We start from the raw sequence: 26,751 nt of genomic DNA on the forward strand, positions 1-26,751 counted from the left end.
AATTAACTCTCTCTTTCTTTTTTAATATTTTATTTATTTAATTGTCAGAGAGAAAGAGAGCACAAGCAGGGATGTGGCAGGCAGAGGAAGAAGCAGGCTCCCCATGGAGCAAGGAACCCGATGTGGGACTTGATCTCAGGACCCTGGGATCATGACCCGAGCTGAAGGCAGACACTTAACCAACTGAGCCACTCAGGTGTTCTGAAATTAACACTTTCTAAAATGGGGAGGCAGCAGTCAGGAGAGACTGTTATCTATGATAGGAAAGAAGCCCTAAATCTCAGTGACTTAACAGAACAGATTTCATTTCTCTCTCACATGCCCACCACTGCAGGTCCACATGGCTCTTTAGCACACCCATGAGCTAGTTCTGCATTCTAGGCTGCACTGATATTACACTTCTCCACAGTCACATGAGAACCCGTGTTTATCAAGACGGAAAGAAAGGATAAGAATAATAGATCTGGCAATTAAATACATCAATCCCTAAGTGACCTTCTGCTCACTTCCGTTCACGTTTTGTGGCTAGAGCAAGTCACAACGTCATACCTACCTAGAAGGGAATGCGGGATACTCCTGTATCCCAGGATGGGGAGAGACCTGTGTGAACAGCACTAATGTCTACTGAGAAACCTAACTGGGGGAGAAGAAAAAAACAAAAACAAAACATCAAGTTCTTCATCATCTCTTAACCACAGAAGGAAAAAAAGTACATTTCTTACTGTGAAAAAAATTGTTTATTCAAAGTTTAATTTCTTTTCACTTAGTTTATTTTCCTTTAATTCAAATAAAATTAAATGTAATGGTCTTTAAATTTAAAAACCAGTATGCATCATGTTATCTACTTTTGTAAAAGCATTTCCTTTTTTTCTTTCTTTTTCTTTTTCTCTTTCTTTCTTTCTTCCATCCATCCGTCCATCTTCCCATTTACAAACATGCTTAAAGAGATGTCAAATGGGGACATTCACATGTTGTCGAGGTTTATTTCTAAGTCATAGGATTTGTGATTGTTTATTTATTCTCTTCTTTATTCCTTGGATTCTTTATAATGAACATGTATAATTTTTATAAACATAGCAGAATAATTATTAAAATATGAATGAATGAGAAATAACGCTTGATCTTCCACTGTTAAACCTTAAAACCACTAGATAGTAAAAACAGAGAAACATGGCTTTACAGTACTATAGGAAAGGAAGAGGGCTAAAGGAGCAGTAAGTGTTGTATTTCTTGATCATTATATTCTGTTTGAAATTAAAAAATGGGTAAATGCTGATAGCTTCGGACCATGTAGCCGGTTTCAATCAGTTATGTAAAAGACCTACATTTCTGTTTTACCACTTTCTTGAAGTCTTCTTTACCTTAATTCAGAATAGTTGTTGAGAAATGTCAGGGCTGATACAGGTTACTCCCACCAATATGCAGCTGCTTATTGAGTTTAAAAGAGATGCTCTACAGAAAAGAAGTTTTTTCCCACTTAAAAAAAAAAATATATATATATATATATACACACACACACACACACACATATATATATATATATATATATATGGACATTAAACACAAAAGAACAATTAATAAACTAAAAAGGAAAAATAACTTTTTAAAAAGATTTTATTTATTTGACAGAGCGATAGAGAGCACAAGTAAGCAGAGCAGCCGGCAGAGGGAGAGAGAGAGAAACAGGCTCTCTGCTGAGCAGGGAGCCTGATGCGGGGCTCGATCCCAGGACCCTGGAATCATGACCTGAGCCGAAGGCAGCCGCTTAACTAACTGAGCCATCCAGGTGTCCCAGAAAAATAACTTCTAATCAGAGTCTATTTATCCATTAAGCACAGTGAGGACAGGGATGAGAGCCCACATAACTTTTTGAAGCCCATGAAAATGTTTTAATTTCTTTCAAAATGAGAAGAAAAAAATGAACTTCAGTCAAAGAAAATGTTTGAATATAATATTAATATATTCATCTTTATACCAATAGAGTCCTAAAATGTCATTTTTAATATTTTTTTATGGAGGAAGGGGCCACAAAGGCAAGAGTGCCTCCAGCCCAGGCAAGTCATAATGCAGCCCTGTTTCTAGTATTTCTAAGTCACAAACTTATTGGCAGGTGGCAAAAATTACTTGGTTTATTGAAACGTGCTTCAAAACTACCCTTTTGAAATTAAAAACAGAGTGTAGTTGTTGAGAGACAAAATTCCAAAGTGCCTTGTATATTACCCAGCGTGCATAAGTGACTAATTGCAAATTCTCAACACTAATGACGACACTGCTTTTCAACAGGCAACAAGCAAATGACATTAAAGATTTCTTTATATGGAAGTTCTATTATACAAATATAAATTTTGGGTATTCCCCTTTTCTAAATAGGCAAAATGAACTCTTTTATCACATTATTTCCCACGGATGACTGTTCTTCAGAAGTTTCAAAATTGTTTAAAAACATCTGTAACTCTATTTTAGTCTTCAAGATCAAAACATCGATATTTAAACTGATACCCAAACGGAAGGAAACAAGGTACCCCCAGGGTCCTTTGACATTATCTTTGTCACTGGTTCCTTGTCATTAAAGAGTGAAAGAGAGTTACTTTAAAAAAGTTTTGACTGCATGTAAGTTATAAAATAACAACTCTGATAGATACGCTCTCCTCATCAGTACTAAACCTGCCCAGAGGAAGGATACAATCACTAATGAGTGCTTACAGACAGGTGACTCCAGGCACCTGCATGAAGTACATTTCTTCAACGGAGTTCCACCAGGCTGAACAGCGGAGCGATAAGCCCAAAGAAGTAAAAGAAGACAATGATTTTGCCTAGCAAAATCTTTCAAAGTTATGACACCATAATAATTTCAAAAGTGAAACTTCCAGTCCTCTTACCAGCAACTGGGGGAGAGGGATAGAAGGCAGGACTTTTAAGTTGCCTTCTTCCCACCACTGGGAGGGACGAAGAATGCGGTGATTGACATAATCAAGAATTAAAATAATTCGGATAGATCGATGGAATGATACTAACAAGATTTAATTTGTGTTGGGATAAATGGGACATCCTATCAAGCTTAGAAAATCAAGCATGATGGCACAGAACGTTTTCAGCTTGTCTTAAATGCAGCTCAAGAGGAAAGGTGCAGATGCCTTAATGGCCTACAAACGCAGTGGGAACCTAGCACATGCACAACAGACGCGCAGACAGACAGACAGACAAACACATCCGTCTGGAATCAGGGAGAAGGAAGATGACAGTCTCACAGAACTAGCATTGGTCAGACAGACCACTTCCACACCGATGACCTGACGGCACATTCTACGGACAGAGAGGCAGGACCCTGAACCTCAGAGACTATAGGGACCCTGAAAGCTGTTAACCTGCAAGCACACACGTGGTCTGTAGAAAGCACCTGGCATGGGTGAAGCGTGAGTTTTAGTCAGACAGAAACTGTGTGTCTTACTCAGAGTGAGGACACAATGCACGGTACTAACATCTCCCACCAAATGTCTTTTAAGACCTTGGGTTTAAAAAGATATATGGCAGGGGCACCTGGGTGGCTCAGTTGGTTGGGTGACTGCCTTTGGCTCAGGTCATGATCCTGGAGTCCTGGGATCGGGTCCCACATCGGGCTCCCAGCTCCACAGGGAGTCTGCTTCTCCCTCTGACCTCCCCTCTCATGCTCTCTCGTTCTATCTCTCTCTCAAATAAATACATAAATAAAATTTTTAAAAAATGTATGGCGGAGTTGCATCTCAGGTAGGGGGCACATTCTGAACACCTCACATAAGGCCAGAGTAACCGGGCAAAGCCGGGGAGTGCGGCCAGTTAGCAAGAGCCGAGCACCACAGTGAGTTCCACTTTGCTTTGGGACTTTGTAACTCTTGACAAAATTTTAATTTCCTTTGGATTTGCATGGTTTCAGATTTTGTGCCTAAAGTGAAACTTCAGTAATACTTTTAATCAATTAATTCAAATACCCCTAATTTCCCATAAAATGGGCTGGTAGTCTGAAAACAGTTATGCTAATTCAGCAAATATGAATTGAGGCCTACTAGGCTGAGGGGCACTGCTCAGGGCTAATGATCCAGCAGGGAGCAAATTTAGCTATTCACGGAAAGGGTCGGCAGTGTGCCAAGAGCACCTCTGTGGAACTTGGGGCGTGAACACTACCAATCTAGACGAATTCATTTATTTAACCAGGAAAACAAGGCAGGAAATAAAATCGGAGGAATGAAAGTCACTTGCTCATTCTCCCCATCATCTGGCATCGATGCCTAGCCCAGTGGGTATTCTGTGCCTACTCAGAGCTGCACGTCACAGCTGAAGTTAACAATTCATAAAAGGATCTCAGAAATAACATGGGGTCATCCTTAATAAAGACTCTTTTAATCTCCTTGTGATTCTCAAAAAATGAAAATGTTTCCAGACTATGCTTTTCTGGCTTTTGACCAAAAATACATGTATTAGAAGCACACGCATATATGTGTGTGTTAAAACTGAAAAAGAAGTTTCACAAAGCATAAAATACTGACCTTTACTATACGATATCCTATTTTATTTTAATTCCGAATTCAATCATTAAATTGACTTCATGTCCCACAAACGGGCAGCGACCAGAAATCTGATGAACGTTGTTCTAGTGTACATTCAGCTGGCCAATTTCCACTCTACCTTCAATAAGTAACTCACATTGTTACCTCCTCAGAGAAGCCTTCCGGGACTCCTCCAAGTACCATCAACCATGGCCTTCCAGGAGGCCTGAAAAGAGTGACAGAATACAGGGGAGGGGCAGATTCAGGAGAGAATGGCACGGGAGGTGGCACGGGAATGTCTCTATACCCCCTTAAGCCCCACACTGGAGCAGGAGCCCCTCCAGCACAGGAATCGAAAGGGTTCCTCCTACCACTGATCAACTTCCTGGGTACTGAGCACTTCCTGGCACATTATGAGTACTCTATAAGCAATTGTTAATGAATCCTTTGGGGAGCTGATGAAAGAGCCGAACCTGAAAGCAAATGAAAGAACCCATCCATTGTATACTGCACACTGGTAGCCAGTGGACTTAATCTGGCCCACAGATATGTTTCATTTGGCCTGTGCTGTTCAAAAAACTACAGCGACTCCATTTGAAAATTGGGAGCTTTCACAAAATTCCAGATTTGTGGCTTTGCCTGTCAGCTCATCAGAGTCATCCTCATGCTGGTTAGTCCCCAACATCCACTCTCTCCAATGCACTTGAAAGCCCAGTGGCTGGGCTGCTCTCCTTTGTCCGGGATCTCTCAGGCCCTACATGTGTCTGGTTTGCAACTCCTGCACCAAGCCACAGGCTACAACAGTCTACTGCTTGGTGAATGAGCCTGTAGCCAGTGGGGGAAAGAAGAGCAAAAGGGACCCTTCTCGCTGAAGAAAGCACAGATTCTCCCAATTATCTGTGATCTTTTCACAGAGGTGAAAAACTACCCAAGATAATCGTCTTATTCTCTGTCTCTGGGAGGAGATTTTTTAAAAGGGTGAATTTATAAGAAATAAGGGCCAGAATTAGAACATTTTATTTTTCTTTGTATCCATTGGCAAGGAATAACACCATTTTGCACAGGTGGGTTTTCAATAAACTTGGAAGTGAGGCTGTGGAAAATTTTTTAAATGCTGTACTGGTCTCAAAATTCCAGTTGTTCAGATATAAAAATGATGTTTGAATGCCTTCCTCCCATGGACACAGCCCCATGAAAGCTCAGCAACTCTCAGTCGAAATCACTCTCAATCCAAATCCCAGAATATTTTTAAATAGGAATGGACAAGTTATTTCTAAAACTTATAAGGAGACGTGAAGGATCTCCTTATAAGGAGAACCAGAAGAGCCAAATAATTGCAAAAAAGAACAAAGTTGGAGAATTATACTTCTTGATTTCAAGACTCATTCCTAAGAAATGAAAACAGTGTGATATTCATGAAAAAAATAGAGAACTAGATCAATGCAATAGCCTGAAGTCGAGAAAGAGATCTACACCTGTATGAACAATGGATTTTCGACAAAGGCGCATAGGCCATGGTGCAGAGATAGCAGAGTCTTTTCCACAAAGGATGCGGAAACAGTTGGCTATCTAGACGACAAGGAGAGAACTTCAATCTACACTTCATGCCGTATATAAACTTCAGGAGTCCCAAATGAAAAACCCATAACTACATAACTTCCTGAAGGACACATTAGGTGGAAAACATGTGCAACTTTAGCTTAAGTAAAGATTTCTTAAAAGTGACACCAAAAGCATGATCCATAGAAGAACAAGATGTCATCAACATGTAAAAGTTCTCCTCTTTGGAAGACACTACTAAGAGAATGAAAAGACAAACTACAGACTGGAAGAAAATACTTACAAGTCATATACCTTAGAAAAGACACACAAAGAATTCTCTGAGCCTAATAAGAAAACAACCCAATTTAAAAATGCCAAAGATTTGAACAGACACTTCAACTACAAAGATATATAGATGGCAAATAAATACATGAAAAGATGTCCGGCATCATTAGTCATTAGAGATATGCAAATGAAAACCACAGTGAGATACCACTATATACTTATTAAAATGAGAAAAATTAAGAAGACATACACAATGATGGCAAGGATGTAGAAGAAATCAAAACTCTCAGGTACGGCTGGTGGGAACATATAAAGGGACAACCACTTCTGAAAACAGTACAGCAGTCTCTTAAAAAGCTAAACATAGGAGCACCTGGGTGGCTCAGTGGGTTAAAGCTGTTGCCTTTGGCTCAGGTCATGATCCCAGGGTCCTGGGATCAAGCCCCGCATCCGCTCTCTGCTCAGCAGGGAGCCTGCTTCCCTTCCCCTCTCTCTCTGCCTGCCTCTCTGCCTACTTGTGATCTCTGTCTGTCAAATAAATAAATAAATAAAATCTTAAAAAAAAAAAAAAAGTTAAACATATACATAATACGGCCATTCCACTCGTAGGTGCATACCAAAAAGAAAAGAAAACCTATGTCCATACAAAGTCTTGTACATGCATGTTCATAGCAGCCTTATTTGTAAGAACTGACAGGTGAATGAGGGGCACCTGGGTGGCTCAGTTGGTTAAGCACCTGCCTTCAGTTCAGTTCATGACCCTGGAGTCTCAGGATCGAGTCTCACATCAGGCTCCCTGCTCAGTGGGGAGTCTGTTTCTTCCTCTAACCCTCCCTCCCTCTCATGCTCTCTCTCTCATCTTCTTTCTCTCTCTGAAATAAATAAAATCTTAAAAAAAGAATTTTTAGAAAGGTGAATTAAAAAAAACTCTGGTATATCCGTATGATGAAATATTCTGTAATAAAAAGAGATGAAATATTGATATATATACTTCAACATGAATGAGGGGGAAAAGGTACTATATAAGGCCATTTATATAACATTCTACAAAATGAAGCTAGTAACAGAAAGCATGTTTGCCTGGGGATGGGGTGGACAGGAAGAAGGGATTACCAAGGGGAATGAGGAAACTTGGGGGGATGATAGATATGTTCATTATTTGATTGCAGTGATGGTTTTATGGGTATATATACATGTGTCAAAACTTATCAAATTTACACTAAGAGTATGTGCGGTTTACTGCATGCCAATCATACCTCAATGAAGTGACTTGTTTAAAAAAACAACAACAATGGAACAACACCACTCAGCTATGCTGTCCTCTTCTTGTACCTGACCCCACAACACTGTGCTGAGTCCTCTTCCCTAGACTTTCCCAGAGCGCTGCCCATTGGCCCCACTGTGGGTCACTGTGTATCGTTCTACCGCCAATGTTCTACCATTTCTGACCTAAGAAATGGCAGTCTCACATGGCTCGACCTAAATGCTCGCTTGTCAACCAGACCTGATGGGGAGTGCCCTGAGGCTGGAGGACAGGCTGGCCCAAGGACATCTGCTAAGGGAATGTACCGCCGCTTTGGAAATCCTTGTCCCTCGAGCGAGCCCCTCTCTGCTGCATCACCACAAGCAGCCGAGAAGAAAGGCCCCGGGGTGGCTCCTGCCTTTACATCCTCATCCCTCTTACCCACTTAAAATCACCCGAAGGCTCCGCACTGCAAAACCTCCTTTTTGCATAATTTGAAAACTTCTCTTTTGAAAAGTGTCTTTCAAAGGAACAGAAGCGCACCCCTGGGTGCTGGAGGCAGAGGAGGTAGCTTTGAAAATGTAAAAAAAGTGTTAAACATTGAAAGCAACCATAAATCAAAGGAAAACTCGGACGCCGGACATGTCTGTGAGGGAAAATTCCAGAGGCTGCAGTACTTTAAAATAGCATCATGTGCTCTGGCCCCAGCCTTGGCGGCCCCCTCCCTTGGAACAACAAAGAGAGCCGTGCCAGCTGGTAGGGCCGGTCTGGTTATATAACGCAGTAATCGCACGGCCTCTTCCCTGTGGGGTGGAACCCAAGTTTCACAGTGGTCTATTTTATTTAGCATTGGTAGTTTTACTCGTTTCATATTAAAGAGATCTTTCCACAAAATTGGCTGCTCTCTCTGTCTTGGCTTGAGAAGGGAAAATATGGGAATTAAAAAGCTGTGCAACAGATGGACCTCAGTTACGAAGAGTATCTCTGGCTTCAGAAGTTCCTCACAGAGGCAGGTGTGAAGCCTGTGAGTAAGCTCCTGGCTTTCAGATTTTCCCGAAGACAACCGAGCCCCTCCATGTCTGCGTTCTGTAGGCAGAACAGAACATAAAAACACAGAGCTCCATAAATACGTGTCAGACTCTGGGGATGTATTTGCCTCGCTACATGTTCGTCGCGGAGGAGCTCTACTTTTATTGCTGGGAAAAACAACCGCATCAGGCGGGCTGGAGGGGCAGGAAGAGAGGGGACAGGACAGATTGCCGCCCTGCCTGCTCTCCGACGTGGCCGGGGTCCCAGGCAGTAAGGGGTCTGAGAGGTGGGCAGAGCTGCTCCTCCTTGCGGTAGTGGCTCTTTCCCATTCAGAAAGGGGTTGGGAAAAGGCCGCACAAACGAGGCTCTCTTGGCCTTCTGTGCGGTTCCTCATCCTCGCCTGGGGGAGCCCCCACATTTTCCCTCCTAGCTACTGGCTGGATGACAGAGAAAAGAAGCAAGATAAGTCATTTCACTCCCTGCTAGGACTAAAGTGACAAATGCCCAGCTCCGAGCTTATCAATGCTTTCAAACACAGCCCTGGGCGAGTGCAGAGAGTTCTGGTACCAGCGTACCAGCGTGTTCCCTCCCTTGATCATTTTAAAACAAGGAGAAGGGAAGGTTAAGGCAAACACTTTTGCTCTTACAGCCATCGTCATGGGATAGGTGTGATCACGCTCGTCTTTCTGTAACAAGGGTGTCATTCTTAGAAGAAGCTGAAGGACTTGCTCCTAGTCACTCATAAGAAAGCACAACCTGGTTTCAAACCCTGGTCTGTCTGGCCCCAGAGTCTGCTCTTCCGATGAGTCTCTGTGCTCTGCTGTCTTTGTTTGAGTAGATGAGTGACGACAAATCCCTTGAGAAAGAAAGATTACAGGGCAGTAATTTTGTGCTGGTTCCGAGGTTCCCAAACTGCTCAGATACCCAAAGACATCTATTAAACGGTGGAGCCCAGAGCCAACCTGGAGACGGCTGGCCAAGAAGACTGAGTTTCAGGGAAAGCTGCATTTTAATAAATAATATAATATCAACAATAAAAATTTATTTAATACGTAATACATGATTAATTTAAAACAAGGCCCCGGTAATGTTTATCTGACTGTAAAGATAATGTGAGCATTTAATTGACAGAAAGGTGAGTGGGTCCAAAGGAACACCTCCTGTAAGGTGGACCTGGCGACGGGTGCCATCCATCTTAAGGCAGCTTTCGTCTCCTGCCGCCCAGTCACACTTCTTGGATAGAACAGTAACCACTCCCCCTCCACCGCCGCGCAATGCAGGAGATGCAGACACCACAACCAACATCTACGATTTTGGTAAATGAAGACTGTGACTTCCCAGAGTGAGCACCTCTAGGAATACCACTCTGCAGAGGCTAGATTTTTAACTTCAGCTATGATACGACATTCGAAAGTATCCTTCAGTGTTGACACAATAGTTCCGTAGGTAATCGGAGCTCTGGCAAATACACTCTGAATTTTTCTAATTTTTCTGAATTTCTTTCTCCGGCAGCAAGGTACTCTTTAAAAAAGAAAGAAGAAAAAAAACAAAACAACAACAACAGAAAACCGCATGTAATATTCTTTTAGCGTCCTTACTGGCAGCATCACGCGTGTGTGCTTGTGTGTGTGTGTGTGTGTGTGTGTGTGTGTGTGTGTGTGTGTTCCAAAAAGCAAAGAAACAGCTTTTATGGTTAGAAAACTGAAGTGCTATCAAACCTAGGAAATTATAGAGATGAAAAACAAGACAGCTTATCTACATATGTCCCATCTGCTTTTGGTTTTGTGTTTTGCACAATCAATTACTGGAAGCATTGGAAAGTATGCTGAGACACTGAAAATGAGACCCAGGGCGTGCCCTGACAGCGACCTAGAGGTAGGGTGATGCTGCTTTAGAGCCTGCACCAAAAGTCAGAGGCTCCCGCTAGAGTTTCCAGGAACCATGAGTGCAGGATAGTACAAACAAAAACACGACACTCACCGGACTGGAGCCAGTGTTTTGGAGCATGGCAAAAAGTAAATTTCCATCCACTGGGAAATCACCATCCATTTCATTATTGTCTCAGTGTGGGTCGCTGTGTTCTCCACAACTCCGTATTTACACTGCACACAGCAGTTGCCCCCAAGCTGCTTGGACAGCAGGCTCTCTGCGAGCTGATAACTGCCCAGCCTCGTGCAGCTGGGTTTTTAGGATGGTGGCCCTTTCTAGCAGGGTCTCTTTGGGCCACTCCATTCCAACAGCCCTACTTCTTTCTCCCGTGACAATCCCCCCTTCAAGCCCTACTCCCATTACCTACTTCTACGCTCCCCCCACCCCCCCACAACTGCACTTTTAATCTGATCCTAATCTCTACTTCTGCCTGAACCCCAGGAACGGGAAAAGTCCTCACGTTTAGAAAGACAAGTTTAGACAAAGATGAGAACAGCAACAGATTTACAATTCAAATGAAGAAAGTAAGTGCCTGAACTGAAGAGGTATTGTAAGGAAGGAACTTTTCTTAAGCCGAAAGGACCTGGTGGTAGAGAATTCTTCATAGAAGGAGAAATGCTTTTTACTCTTCTCGATCGAACCAACTAATGGAAATAAATCCTTAGTGGAAATAATTTAGTCTGAATTTTAAAAATTCCTTTTGTCTAAAAGAAGGGAGTGGAAGGGGGTGGTATTAATTATTTTTTATTTTAATTCCAGTATATTAACATACAGTGATACATTAGTTTCTGGTGTACAATACAGTGATTCAGCAATTCTACGAATCACCCAGTGCTCATCAGGGTACATGTACTTTTTTTTTTTTTTTTAAAGCAACGATGCTGGAAGCTTTCACATTAAATTCTTTTTTTTTTTTTTAAAGATTTTATTTATTTATTTGACAGAGAGAGATCACAGTAGGAGAGAGGAAGGGAAGAGATCACAGAGAGAGAGGAAGGGAAGCAGGCCCCCTGCTGAGCAGAGAGCCCGATGTGGGACTCGATCCCAGGACCCTGAGATCTTGACCTGAGCCAAAGGCAGCGGCTTAACCCACTGAGCCACCCAGGCGCCCTACATGTACTCTTAATATCTATCACCTGTTTCACCCCTCTCCCCCACCAGCCTCCCCTGGTGTTACCTATTGATCCAATGCTCACTCTTAAAGTATTTTCTTTAGGGGAGAAACAGATAAAAGCCCCAGGAATTTAAGAAATGGAATCAACAATAGGAGCCTCTTCTTCAATGAGCACATTTCGTTTGCATAAATCACTATGTCCATTAGTCTGCCATCGAAAGGAGAGGACTATGAAATCGTAGATCTGATTTCCATTCTTGAGCAGTGCCTCAGAGATTTGAAAGAGAGGATTTGATTTTGATTTCTCCATCTATGTCTAGAGGAAAATATTTCTCTTACTGATAAAATATTCTAATTGCCTTGGCTTAATCAAAAGAGAGTGTTAATGTATGCACAAGTTCCCAGATACACTTGAATACAGATAAAAGAAGTATAATTAAGTACCATTAAACATTTTTAGACTCTAGTGGGAAACAAAAAAGAGAATAATACAAGAGACACAAAGCCAGGAAGGTAAAAGCATGTCACACCACGCTATCCACATGGCTTGCCTTTAGGGATAGGTCTTGTCACTCCATTTTCCTCCTCATACACAGCCTGCCTCTTTATAGCTTAGGAAAAAAAAGCCCAAAGTTGCCATGTGGATGAGGTCTTGAGTTGCTAACGACTCAGAACAGCTTCATGGCAATGATTCACTGTGGGACAAAAAGAGGCAGTATCCCGGAGGATCTGATATTTGTCATGGCTAATTTCCCTATGCATGATGTGGCCTCTTTCTCTGAAGAACACAAGAACACTACTGGACTCAAGGCTCTGGGGTTATGATTCATCCCAGTTCCTCTTGACTGGTCAAAGCCATTGTTTGTCAAGGTAATCTGCAAACTTGCCCTTCCTGCAGGGATCCATCTGTCCACAGTAATTTTCAGGGTGTGACAGCACGGTATGGGGCACTGGGAACAAAGATTTGGTCCTTTTCCTGCCACTGACTCAATGCGTCTACATCTCCATTTCCACATCCCAGGCAAGGTAGCAACCCAGCCGGCTTTCTGCAGCACCGCAAGGAAGCGGCTGTTCCCTTCTCAAAAGCTCTCCAGGTTTTATTTTCCCCGTCCTTTTCAATCCTCTCTATTTCTCCACTTTTCTGATTTGAGTCTCATGCACTGTAGGTGATATAGAACACCACCCCGGTCCTCCAGACTGTATGTTCTAATTTTCACGTTGCTACAGATATAAGCAAAACAACTAAAGGACGCACTGGCTAGCAATCACTACAGAAAGAATAACTAACCAGTTGCAGAGTGGGTTTCCTTTCAGTCTTCAACTGAGAGGCAGCTGTGATTCAGTAGAGACAGCAGAAGCCATGAGACAGTTCAAGCCCCAATACAAGACCCTGAGACTGAAGCGCCACCTTTCTAGCCTCAGCTTCCTCCCTGCCAAATGCAGGGGCTGAAGAACTCAGGGGATCCAAATGCAAATATCCACCCAGACCTGGCAGGGGTCACAAACGAGTATAACACAGAGCAGTGGGGTGCTGGAGTGCTCCACATTAGCTAACTATCACCCTAGGAGGAGGAGGACCCAATGTCTCTGCATCTTGCAAACTTTGAGGAGAAGCCAAGAGTCCATATTTTAGGTGACATCTTGATTTTAATGAGGCTCAGCTAAGTATCATATTAAATGCCATGAGTCCTGTCTGCAGGCTGGCTCCAGTCCTCAAGGGTTCAGTCAATGGCCTCTGTACCAAGCACAGTGCCTCTCAGTTCTCTCTTCGAGCTAACAGTTCCTGATCCACCCCAGAGCTAGTTTTTACAGTAAAATCTCTCATCTGATTTATGGCTATTAATACCAATTAAACATATTAATATGATGTTTAGTGATACATCATTGTAGATGGAACCCAGATTTGATTTAGAGCTCAAGGGAAACAGGAAGCCATGAATGATGGGGGGTGGGGGTGATACTGGAAAGAAGTTTCTTGTGATCCCATTTACATTTTAATAAAATCACTGTGACCATTGGAAGAATGAACTGGAAAGCAGGGCCGGTGCACATGGTAGAGCAGGTGTTGAGGCACAAGGACACCAGCCAAGGGAGCAAACGAGGGATGAAATCTAGCCTCGGTCTGCTCATAAAGGCCTGGCCCCAGCTGCATCTTCTTCTATGGGCAGTGTATTTTTTGCTACCCCAAGCTGCCTGCAGGCTTTCTGGCCCTGGGACAAAGGTAAAACAGAAAGGCCAGTTGGAAAGTTACTGCAGGGGAAAGATGATGATTCTTTGAACTAGAAACTAGTCACTAGACAGTGGCTATGGAGAAAAGTAGATGGAATCAAAAAATACTGAAGAGGTAGAATGGACATCTGTGGTTGACTGATTAAACATAAGGACCAGGACAGACAGAGGTCATCAATGAAAAGTGTCCAGTTTCTATCTTGAGAGGCCAGGTAGCTGGTATTTGCCACCGCTGGTGTTGAAATGGAGAAGGGCTGAAGGGGAAGCAGGAAAATGCAGGATCCAAAGAGGAATTCTGGACATGTTAAATAGAAGACGTCTGGGGGATACCCCAGTGGAAATGTCAAGAAGATGACTAGATAGATAAGCAGAACTCAAAGAGGTCTGGGTCCCATTCAAACTCTAGGGTGTTCTTTGCTCTTTGTTTTTCAATGTCTACTTGTTGGGTAACTCCAGTTTAAAAGAAGGTAATCTGTATATTGAGGTCGATTTTCCATCATGGATTCTGCTTTGGTTACCTGGCACAACCCATTATCCACTCCCTGCTTTCTTAAGCCCAGCAAAAAATGCTTACGAAGTGCTTCCCCCGTCAGCCACTGTTAAGTGTTTATTGTGTATCAACCTGCCCAGTTCTTGCATCAGCCACGGGTACCATACTGTCCTCACTTTCTGAAGTGGAGAAAGAGAAGCACAGAGAGGTGAAACAGAGGTGGTAAGTGCCTTCCGCAGAATTTGAACTCAGGCCACTCGGCTTTTACCCACCATACATTAAGTCCCAAACAGCCTCTCAAACAGCTGAGATGGTGTTCATGGCTTCTTTGAGTCCCCCCTCTTCCACACTAAATACTCCTGGTTCCTCACTTGAATTGGCACCTAAATCCCTCATTCGCTTCCTTTTCCTCACATGAACTGGTTTCTAGACACCCCCCCCCCCATTAGTTTTATTTTCCTGCTCTTGAACCACCGAAGTTTGCTGGCATGGACCATGTGGATGAATGAGTCTTCTCTTCTAGATGAAGGGCAGGAACAGGCACTGTGTTTATTCCTTCCAAACCCTTTACAAATCTGCCAAGTGCGCGCACACAAGGCCAGCCCTCAAATAAGGACAGGGCCAGACCAAGTCAGGATAATAGGTCTGCCCGTGTGGATAACAGGAGTTGGCTGGGAATATATTTTTATCTGTCACAGCCCTAATTAAGGGGAAAGACCTTATCTTGTGGCTAGAAATGTCAACATAATGAATTGGCTAATTGTTCCTTCTCGCTGCAGACCTTCTCCGGCGCTGTCTCTGGGTCCGGGTGCTGGAGCTGGAAGGCACCTTATTTGGCTGCACCACAAGATATGACTGACTCCGTGGATGGCACAGCTGCTCCAGGGCCGGACAACCTCTCACAACGTTTCTGGTCCTGCCCTGTCTCTGTCCGGTGTTTTCCTGGACCAGGGTGGCTGCCCCCTTTAAGGCAGTGGAGCGGAGCCCTCCTCTGTCTCTCCCGCTCTGTGGTTTCCTTTCCTGTCCTGTTCCCCAGACACGTGGGAGCAGTGAGAGCCCATCCTCTCCCCACCAGGGGCCTGGGAACACTCCTCTGAGCTGTCACTGGGGAGCTCCCAGCTCACCCTCCCCCCACACACCCACCATCCGAGAGGGCAGGTCTTCTTACTCGACAAACCCTGGGTGCCCCTCCCCCAAAGTGGGCCTCTATCATTTCTACCGTCTCCCACTTCCCATCCTCTAATGGGCCAAAGAAAAAAACAGGTCCAGGAAGGGAGACCGCCCAGAAGACACAAGTTACCTGGTCTGTGCAGCAGGCACATCCCTATTCAGGAAATACAGGCCTCAGACGATCTAACTTGTGGAAGAAATCGGGAATATGGGTCACCTCTGAGGAAGGGGCAAAGTGCTGAGGGGCATGGCCTAGAAGAGAACCTGACTAAATTTTCACTAAATCTCTTTTGCATCACCTCTGCTTCAATTACAAATACTGAAATTCTTCGACAATGATCTAACTGTCCTAGTTCTGATTCCAAGTGTGTTAAACAACCTTCCGATAAAAGCCTGGCTTCTCACATAAGGCCTTCTGTGGAAATAAAAATTAAAAAAAAAAAAAAACCCACACACACAACCCCTGCAAACATAAATATCTGTGTCCTCTTGGAAGAAATTTTTCTTCTAGCCCAGTAATGAACAGGTATCGTGATTTATACATTAGTCTTTTCTAAGGTTGGTTGTCATGAGTCAGTTTCCCCCACACCCTCTCCCAGCCTGTTCTGCCCACCCTGGGTCCAAGGTTACCCTTGATCTGCAAAGCTGAGGAACAGACCTGGGGAGGAGGGATCCTGGCAAAGCTCTGCCCATCTACAAGGCCCTGCCTGAGTGGCCAGACAGCCCCCTTCTGGTCTTAGAAAGCAGCTTTTCTTCCTATAAAACCCTAAGGCTTGTAGCAACAGCACCAGCCGCTCCTGAGTCTGGAACCCCCTAGAGATGACAGGCAAATGGGATTCCTGATTGGCTGAATAATGGCCTGACAAAAGTTGAATGTCACACATTCCCAGATTGAGCTTTTTAAAAAAGGAATCTGAGCCATCAAATGGAAAACCAGTTTAGAAGTCTGAGGGTCACATATGGTGGATTATAAGTCCTCAACTTGTTTTATAACGAGGGGCTCCTCGCCTGAAGCACATTTGCCGGGGGTGGGGGGTGGGGCATATGTCATGGAAATGAAGGATGAAGGATGAGTAAGAAGGGGCAGACAGCTTAATGCCAAGAAAGAAAATTCTGCCTGGCAACCTTAAAGAATGTGATGATGACAGCTCCTGGAACCTGGGGCAAGTTATTTAACCTCTTCTGCCTACATTTCCTTTTGTGGAAAATGAGGATAACTATAGCACGTTCCTCAAATGGCAGTTCTACTGATTCAGTAGGACAACATAAGTAAAGCACTCTGCCCAGCCAGATGCCACATCCTCTGCCCCCCACACCCTCCACACCACCCGCTACACACATCCTTGAACATAGCTCTTAGGCATTATGAACACATATTTCAAATATCTCAGAACAGGGAAAACCTGGCCAGGAGTTGCAGTCCTTTGGGGGACCAGGTTAGAGGCTCTGATGGACCCCGTTCCAGATCAGGGGGCAGTACCATGGACAGGGAAGGGCCTTAGACAATCCCTGGGTCCGAGTCCCTTTGTATGTGCATTCCATAAGTGAGCTAAACGAGCAAAAGAAGATGAAAAGAAATAAGAAATTACTTAAAAAAATAGTAAGTTTGTGAAATTCTGTGTAAAGTTCTATAGCCCTGAGCCCTTCAATTCCTGGCACTAGGCCACTTCTCCAAATCCAGAGCTCTGTTCTGACCATCAGTCCACCTCTCCAGGGCTGGCACAGTAGCACGCTGCACTGTGTGAGCAAGACTTCAAACAAACCCTCCGTATTTTTGATGCCTTGACTCTAGCACAGGGAGGGGGAGGGGCCAGCAAAGGCCACCACAGTGCCCCTGTACCCCACCCACTATCAGGTCACGTGAGGGCTTCTTCTAGATGGGCATCACTGCGTGGGATGAGAAGTCGTGGATGGGAGTGTTCGGATGGCTGAGCTGGGTAGAAGCAGAAAGAGCCCCGAAAAGCTATTTCACTAGCACCGCACTGTTCAGTGCGGAAGCCACTGGCCTTGTGTGACAAGAGCCTTGCACTGAGCAAGGTGTGCCCATCAAATATCACTAGCACCTCACCCCCAATCACAGTGACATCTAAAAAACACCCCCATAGCCTTCTAAAAGCACCCAAGGGGGTGATTCTAATGTCTGTAGAGAACTCCTAATAGGCCAAACATTTTAATCACTGGCATAATTTGAATAAAATGTGGGGGGCACAGATGTTAGATGCAGTGATGGTAAGTTCACTTTCTATTTTGAAGAAACTGTTTTATCAATACAATATCACAGAACGAATGGAACTGTGAACTTAGGTTTCGCAACCAATGTGGCTAATTTGCTGCATCCCTGTTGGTCCTGTGATGTTCCAAGTTAGAAAAAATGACTTGTCCTCTGAGATGCTTTGCCCGTGTCCTTACATGACAGAAAAGGCCCAGAGGTTCAGGCTAAATTGGAGAACCCGGGCCTCCTGGCTGCCAGCTCCATGTTTTTAGGCTTATTTCCTCTGGCGTCCTCAGACGTTTCTAGAATGTCACAGCCATTGTACTACTTGCAACACTTCTGACTCCAAGTGCAGTGTTTGCTTTCAGAGCCTTGGTCGTTAGCACTCACAGGTGACTCTAGGATGCATGATGAGGGTCGATTAAATATTTAGATGCATCAGACAAGTCAAACTACAGTCAGACCAGATTTCAACTGGGTAATTGGGTAATCCCACTTGAACGTTGTTCACTTTGCAGGGAGCATTCAAAACCTGCATAAACAGAAGGCACAGTCAGCTCCTCTCCATCTCTATCCTTATCTCAGATTGAGAAACCCATCCAGTTCCTCCCAGGAGTTGCCTAGCCGAGCTCACTGCAGAGTGTGTATGCTCGGTGGGAATGACCTGCTCATGCTAGGAAACTAGATCCTGTTTGAATGACAGTAGTTATGAGGATACAGTGTGTCTACAACCTGCACCAAAGTATGGCTTGTACTTTGTGGGGGCTCCGCCCACCAGAGGGGAGGCAGGCAGCTGAGAAACCTAGTCTGACCACCAGGTTTGGGCAACCCGCTTTCCCCTCTCTGTCTGACCCCTCAATCGGAGCATTTGGGCTGCAGGCAATATTCTTTGGCTCCAGGTCAACTTTTCTTTTCTGTGATACCCTCAGTAGGTGGGCAGAGGGTGGTTCTGGCTTGCCCCGAACTACAATCTGCTCTCAGGTTCCCCAGAAATACCATTTTTTAAACATAGATTCTTTCTCTTTCCTGGGTAGCTCTGAGCTTACCCTGCTTCCTGCCCTGGCTCACCTCCGCACTCATCCACAGACCGGTGGTTCCCCCAAATCCACAGATCCCAGGGCCCAAGTTACGCCAGCAAGTTCCCCTACTGCTGACACTTGGACACCGAGTTCCCTTTGACTTTGAGATAATCTGTCACACAGACTCCAGGACATGGGCCAATAGTTATAGAAGTGGGACAAAAGAAACCAACTGGACTGGTCATTAAGGTTTTTCCAAAAGGCATGGATAATGTAAAGGCGAGAGAAGGTACAAAGGCACACATATGTGAAGGGAAAAGGAAAGAGAGACAATGTTTCTATCCCAACTTCCCCTGACTGCTTGCAGTTCGTGCCTCTGAAACGAGCCAAGAAAAATTACAAAGCAAGAGGTAGAGGATTTAGACATAAATGTAACATTGAGTTTAGCACTTTGTAAAAGCCCAAAGACTATTTATTGCATGTTCTTGACTTCTCTGCATTGTTGTGTTGGATTCAAGTTCTGTGGGATTTGGCCACTTCGGACACTTTTTGCACGGCTAGATTCTTAGCATCTAGTGAAAAAAGGAAAAGGGTCTCTGATACATTCAAGTTCCAGTTCCAGAACAGACATTCGTTCTTATTTAATTATACAATCCCTTTTATCAGATGTTGGCAAAATTAAAATGTGCTCTGTTTTTATGCTTGGTCATATAGTTCTTTCATGATTAACATGTGTCACTTGAATTTATATTTCCTGCCTACCCTTCCCACATTAATTTGAAACATACAAAAAAACTTACAAAGAGGAGAAACTTCATGCAAGACAAATAAGGATATTGTATTGAGGCAATTCTTGATTAAAGTTAGTATTTTACATAACAATACAGGATATGGCAAAATCAACTCAAGACGTCTTCTATTGCAATTGTGTTATAACTAAGCAAATCCAGGCCCAAATTTTACACTAACTGTAATTCATGGACTGAAATAAAACTCAATGAAACTCATGCCTGAACCAGAGTTTGCTTTCCTGGGATTTGGCAACAAATTATTAACTGCATAGGATGGGGGGCAGGGGAGAAAACATTACATTTCTTTGAACCAATCCATGATTATAAAACACAACTAATTCTCATTTGGTAGCCAGCTAGATTTTTAAATATCACTTTTAGCTAAAATTGATACATCTAACCCAAAGAGAAACTATGTCTAAATGACATCATTGGAACTTAGAATAGAATAAAAATAATATCTACCATTTATTAGAGCCTCGCATGTACTAGTTGGTAGATTAGGCAGTTTATATACATCCTCTTCTTTGATCTTTTTAGGAAACTTTGTTTATTTGTTTATTAAAGTCCACAGTTTACCTCAGGGCTCCCTCTTTGCCATGTATATGCTGTGGGTTTCAGTAAGTGCCTAATGCCGCGAACCCGCCATTACAGTATCTTACAAAATAGCTTCATTGCCCTAAAACTCCCCTGTGCTTGACCTGTTCATCCCTTAGCCCTTTACCCCAAACCCCTGGAAGCCACCAATCTTTTTATGTTGTCTCTATAGCTTTGACTTTTCCAATATGCCATACAGTTGGAATCATACTGGTATGTGGCCTTTCCAGACTGACTTCCATCACTTAGCCATATGCATATGTTTCTTCCAACTCTTCTCATGCCTTGATAGCTCATTTCTTTTTATTGCTGAAAAAGATTCCATCCGATGGATGTACCACAGTTTGTTTATCTAGTCAATTATTGAAAGGCATCTTGCTCACTTCGAGATTGGCAACTTTAACTTCTGGTAAGTTAACAGATAAAGCTGCTATAACAGCGTGCAGGTTTTTTGTGTGGACATAAGGCTTCAGCTCACCTGGGTAAATATCTAGGAGCAGGGCTTCTAGATCACATGTTAAGACCATGTTTAGCTTCTTAGGAAAACACCAAAGTGGCTCCCAAAGTGGCCATCCTATTTTGCGTTCCCATTCCTTAATCTTTTAGCAGTCCTTCAATGTGTGTGTTTTACACCTGTGACTCAGATGAGAACACTGAGATTCCAAGAAGTTAAATAATTTGCCCAAAGTCACAGAGCAGAGTAAAGGCTAATTCTGCAGTTCCAGTTCAGGTTGGTCTGGCTTTCCAGCTGGTGCTCTTTCTACTACACTCCGCTGCATCCCCACGCAAACCAAACATTCAGCCAAGGCGGGGTCTTTCCATGGTGCGTGCACATGCAGCCAGTTTCTGCGGCAAATGTCAGTGTCTGTGTCCTGAGTCTAAAGTCAAACATCAGGGAAATGTCTGATTACACAAGCCTTATAACTCGCCTCCTCGGCGGAACCTCCTCCTTAGCCGCAGCTCCAGGGAAGGGCTACACAGCCTGTGAAAGGGGCGGAGGGCAGGTGTAAGGAACCACACCTAAGACAACTCCAGCTGTAGATAACGGGTTTGCTATCATTAAACTTTGCATTGTCAGTCCATAAAAGCACTCTGAGTAATGTAAATACTAACCAAATATCCCAGCATCAGGTTTCTGAATTCAAAGCATCTTTTTAAAAATCTACAACACCAGCAGCTGGCTATTCTAGGCTGCAATAGGGCCGGGAGAAAATGTCACTGGCTGCCATTTCTAAGTTGTTTTGACAGGAAAAAAAAAAAAAAAAAAAAAACTTAAGACCTGTAAGCTAAGGGATTTAGTCACTTAAAAATGTATTTTTAGCTCAAGACTGGGGAGTTTTACATTGCTTTTTTTTTTGAGAGAGAGAGAGAACGAGAGAGAATCCCAAGAAGGCTCCACACTCAGCATGGAGCTCCATACAGGGCTACATCTCACAACCCTGAGATCATGACCTGAGCTGAAATCAAGAGTCAGACGCCTTACAGACTGAACGGATTGAGCCACCCCAGGTACCCCTTACATTTCATCCTTGAGGTGTGATCTGAGATATTTCTAATTTTCAACCAGGGCACAAATCCAGATATACCTGTACATCAGTGACTTGATCACCACAACATATAGTGTAGGTGCTGGGGAGAAGTGACAGGCAGTGATGGCTGGGCAAAGCAGAGGCTAGGGCCAGCCGATGTTCCCTGCTAGGTTTGAGACCCAGCCCTGCCACTTATGCAGTATGACTTTGAGGCAGAGCCCATTCCGCCATGTAGAAGGTGGGGGATAATATTTCCATGTAATAATATACATATCAGCCATATTGTATTCAGCAAAGAGCCTTGTGAAATTCCCTATTCTTAAACCATTTCAGTTCCCTCTCTTTCTCTCTTTTCTTTTCAGCAATTCCAACTACATTAGTCACACCAGCTTTCACATGGGCACAGAATGTCCCACTTTAAGAGGAAGCATAATTTGGTACAGCCTAGAGAAACAGATTAGAAGCTTAAGAGTGATGCTTGTTCTCATGGATAATATGATCTCGTTAATTTAGAGAGTGTGCTGTACACAGCAATTGGACAAGCCTAGAAGCACTGCCCTTTGCTGGTAATCATTTCTTTAAAAAGTTTATATAACTTTTCAGCTGTTGGTAGAGGTTATAGGAGAGTATCTCTTTGGCTGGCACTTGTGTAACTACCTAGATTTCTGTCAGGGAAGATACAAATTGAGGGGAAGAGATGAAACTGTTGAGTGTGAAAGCAGACTAAATTCATGAAAACCTTAGGCCCATCTCTTTATTTGCCAAAGAAGGGCTATGGACTTAATTCATATTTCCATATAGACAGGAAAAGGAAAGATAAGTATGTAAACCAACTATGCCACAATGCCCACTCACTCTTTATGCATTCAATAATCAAAAATCTGTACTGTAATCAGGAAGTAGTAAAGAGAAAAGGGGTTGCAAGTTGTACAAACTGGATCTTACGGTCGATAATATGCAACCACTTGGGCCCTGTGCGGTCATGGGTCTGGCATTCCAGATTCCTTATCATTACAGAATGACAGGAGGAAGGGACCTTTGTGAATTATCCAGTCTGACCACTCATCTCTCCTTGTTAATATAAAGGAAATGGAAAACAATAGCTTTAAATGATTTTCCCAAAGTCACACAGCAAATTTATGGCCAAATATAGGGCTGTCCAAGTACATCCATCCCCAACCTAGTGTTCTTCCAATTCCTCAAACTGGGGAAGAACCACTTCCTGGGGTACAAGCAGTGCACAAGCAACAAGATAAACATGGTGTATTTTCTTGGAGGAATGATTTTGTTAAATGATAAACATTTTTATTTTAAAACAAATATTAATATATTCTGGAAGCAAAACGACAACAACAACAACAACAACAACAACAACAACAACAAAAACCCCATATAGGATAAAAAGAAAATTCCATGAAGATTTTGTGCTTCAGATGAGTTACTATGGTCTGCCCTCCCAGATCCTCCTGGGAACATGGTCAGTCTGCAGTAGGGGTTCTTCAGAGAAAACTTGGGAGAAGCTTTAGAGTATGGATCATGGGGTTCAATTATTTTACAGCATTGGTTCACTCACAGATGACCAGGGACTGGAAATGTATTAACGAAAGTCACAAAGAGCAGAACTGAAACAATATAATGCAGAGCAGTCCAAAATACTGTTCGCCTGCTAACACCTTCTAGTCTCACTGGCCTCCTTAAGGAACTGTGTAGGAACAGTGTTGGAATGAAAGGGAGATGAATAAATTCAAGATATAATAAAATGAAACAAATCTACAGTGGCATGTCATTTCCCCAAGGAACTGAATACTGATCCTGCCCAATCAGGATACCTTCTCCCTTCCCTTTCTGACAAAACTTCTTGACTAATTTGTCTAAATCAGCTACAGTAGTCCCACCTTAACCATGGTTTTGCTTTCCATGGTTTTAGTAACACATGGTCAACTGTGGTCTGGAAAAAGATGATCCTTCTCATACACTTCATAAGGTCAACAGTAGCCTAATGCTAGCTCAAAAGCCTGCATCATTCATCTCACTTCGTCCCTCCTGTAGGCATTTCATCCTCTCACATCATCTCAAAATACCCTTCAAGAAGAAGGGTAAGTGAAGCCTAAGATATTTTGAAAGAAAGAGAGACCACATTCACATAACTTTTATTACAGTATGTTGTTCTAACTGCTCTATTAGTAGTTCTTAATCTCTCACTGTGCCTAAATTATGAATTAAACTTTATCATATGTATAGAAGAAGATCTGGTATATCTGGGTTCAGACTATCTGTAGTCTCAGGTATCCTCTCAGGGTCTTGGAATGTATTCCCCAGGGATAAGGCGGGACTGCTATATTTCCTAGTTTTCTTACTCCTCCCTTATGAAGTTGTCACAGAAATGAATGAAAGATTAATAAAAAACAGCAACTTGAATTAATAAATTTATAAATAAAATAACTTATATTAGATATATTGTTTCAAATTCTTTTCTGAGTTTTGTGAACCAAACTAGCTCCATGATAGTACTTGGAAAAGAGCCAATCGTCATTGTTAACACAAAGCTTTTATTTTATTATTTTTAGTTGTTTTTTAATACCAAGCTTTTAAAAGTTTTTAAAAGTGTTTTAAAAACTTAGTTTCCAGGGGTGCCTGGGTGGCTCAGTGGGTTAAGCCTCTGCCTTCGGCTCAGGTCATGACCTCAGTGTCCTGGGATCGAGCCCTACATCGGGCTCTCTGCTCGGTGGGGAGCCTGCTTCCCTTGTCTCTCTGCCTGCCTCTCTGCCTATTTGTGATCTCTCTCCCTATGTCAAATAAATAAATAAAAATCTTTTTAAAAAAACCACCTTAGTTTCCAAATTATGGGGCTATAGCCTAGCCTATTTAGAACCTTAGATACTAAAGAGATGACATGCCCTAAAGACTGCACACTACCTTGTTTCAGATTCAGAAAACATTTTTAGAGAGAAAATACATACTTTCTTATTTTATCTTCATTTTCTTGAAAGACCACACCAGACTACAGAAGTTTCTGGGTCCTATTTTGTGGTTAAAATTGAAATTACCCAGGGAGATTGTTCTAGTTATATAGAATAGGAGCAAATAGTTATACGTCTTAATTCCTCAGTTTTTACATGGCACACCTGTACTGGCCCAGATGACTAGCTGACACATCTATCCCCAGAAGACACTAAAAGCAAGAGTCAGTCTGATTCAGAGCACCCCCATCCCTTTCTTTCCTTGGATCTGCATATGCCTATTCCATTCTAGTTTTTGCCAGTCCAAGCTCTGTGCTTCTGCTTTCTGTGCTTTTGAATCATCTTGGTTTCCCCCACCTCTTGATACCTGTGCCCTCTAAAAGACTATGGCTGTGTTCAACCCTATGGCTCTCTGGGCTGCTTTGGACGGGTTATCTAAGACCCAACCAACTCTAATCATATTCCACCTTCTCTCAAGGTAGAATTCAGGCCTCAGAAATTATATTTCTTCTATTCTAACACAAATCAAAGAGCCTCATTAAATAATTTTATTATTGTTTTAATCAACAGTTAGTAATCATATTTCTTAAGATGATGGGAAGCATCAAGTTTATATCAAAAGGTCTTACAGTAAATACTGAAGTTGCAAAACCCATCTTTAATGATCCCAACACAAGTATTTTGAAGAAACATTAAAGTTTCTAAAATTTTAAACATTAAATTCTAAACATTAAGGTCACTAAAATCAGTAGACAAACACTACTACTGTATTTTAATTACTGGTTTCCTGGAATCTATGAAACTTGTATGGGAAAAACAAGCTTGACCACCAAGAGTTAGTTTATTTTTTTATTTTGTTAAAGATTTTCTTTATTTGAGAGAGAGCAAGAGAGATCATAAGAGGGGGAGAGAGGGAGAAGCAGACTCCCTGCAGAACAGGGAGCCTGATGTGGGACTCAATCCCAGGACCCTGAGATCATGACCTGAGTCAAAAGCAGACGCTTGGGGCGCCTGGGTGGCTCAGTGGTTTGGGCTGCTGCCTTCGGCTCGGGTCATGATCTCAGGGTCCTGGGATCGAGCCCCGCATCGGGCTCTCTGCGCCGCAGGAAGCCTGCTTCCCTCTCTCTCTCTCTCTGCCTGCCTCTCTGCCTACTTGTGATCTCTGTCTGTCAAATAAATAAATAAAATCTTTAAAAAAAAAAAAAAAAAGCAGACGCTTAACCGACTGAGCTATCCAGGAACCTGAGTTAGTTTAAATACCTACTTTCCCAAAGCAAAAACATTTTCCAGGTCACCCACTCATTACACCATACCTTAATCTCATAGTTTCCTATGTTTGTCAGGATTCTTTGGTATAACCGGAGCTTCAATTTATTCTTGCTGGAGCTAAGAAAACTAAATTTTGCTATATCTAATCTCATCTGGGAAATAAAGAAATATATCTCTCGCCATTTCTTTCTGAGTTCTACAAACAAAATTACTACAAATCTGAATCAAATTAGTATTTCGGATAGTATTTCTGCCACTTGCCTTTATATCTCACCACTACAATGTAGTCTCCACAGTTTATAAATGTATTGTTAAATAGCTTTGAAAACAAACAAAAGCCTTACAACACTTAATATGTTTAGTATACTTAGTATTGCTCAGTTAAAACAAGTATATAATATCAAAGAGACTCAAGAAGGTATCAGATTCATTAAAAAAGTTGAACGGACTACAAAACTTGAGAATTTAAAAAAAAATGGATTATTGAAATAAAACCAAGAGCAGAGTAGACGTAGTGGAAGTAAGAAATTTGAGAGCTGGAAGACTGACAAAGGATCCTCCTTCCATTCTGGAAGAATGTAGGCCAGAATGACATAGATAGATGGTATGAAAGAAAAGTTGAGAGACATGGAAAACAGATTCAGAAGTTCTAATGTCTACCTAACAGAAGTTAGAAGAGGACAAAAAGAATGGAGGACAGGAAATAGTTAAAAGAATACTATTTTTAAAATTCTTGACTTGGAAGAAAGTCATGAGTCTTCAGAATAAAGAGTCCTACCAAGTACTGATCCCTCTCTTCTTGAATGCCTCAACATTTAAGGGA

The 26,751-nt window shown here is 42.7% G+C and overlaps 1 protein-coding gene and 1 pseudogene across 2 annotated transcripts in view; one reads left to right on the top strand and one right to left on the bottom strand.

The window, feature by feature from the left end:
- CRADD (CASP2 and RIPK1 domain containing adaptor with death domain) overlaps window positions 1-26,751 on the bottom strand; it is a 177,456-nt gene that overhangs the window by 14,844 nt on the left and 135,861 nt on the right. The gene's annotated exons all lie outside the window — the stretch shown is intronic.
- Window positions 9,894-26,751, top strand: part of LOC116592398 — a 42,744-nt pseudogene continuing 25,886 nt past the window's right edge.

The sequence above is a fragment of the Mustela erminea genome, chromosome 6 (assembly GCF_009829155.1).
Source record: "Mustela erminea isolate mMusErm1 chromosome 6, mMusErm1.Pri, whole genome shotgun sequence".
NCBI classification, from domain to species: Eukaryota; Metazoa; Chordata; class Mammalia; order Carnivora; family Mustelidae; genus Mustela; species Mustela erminea.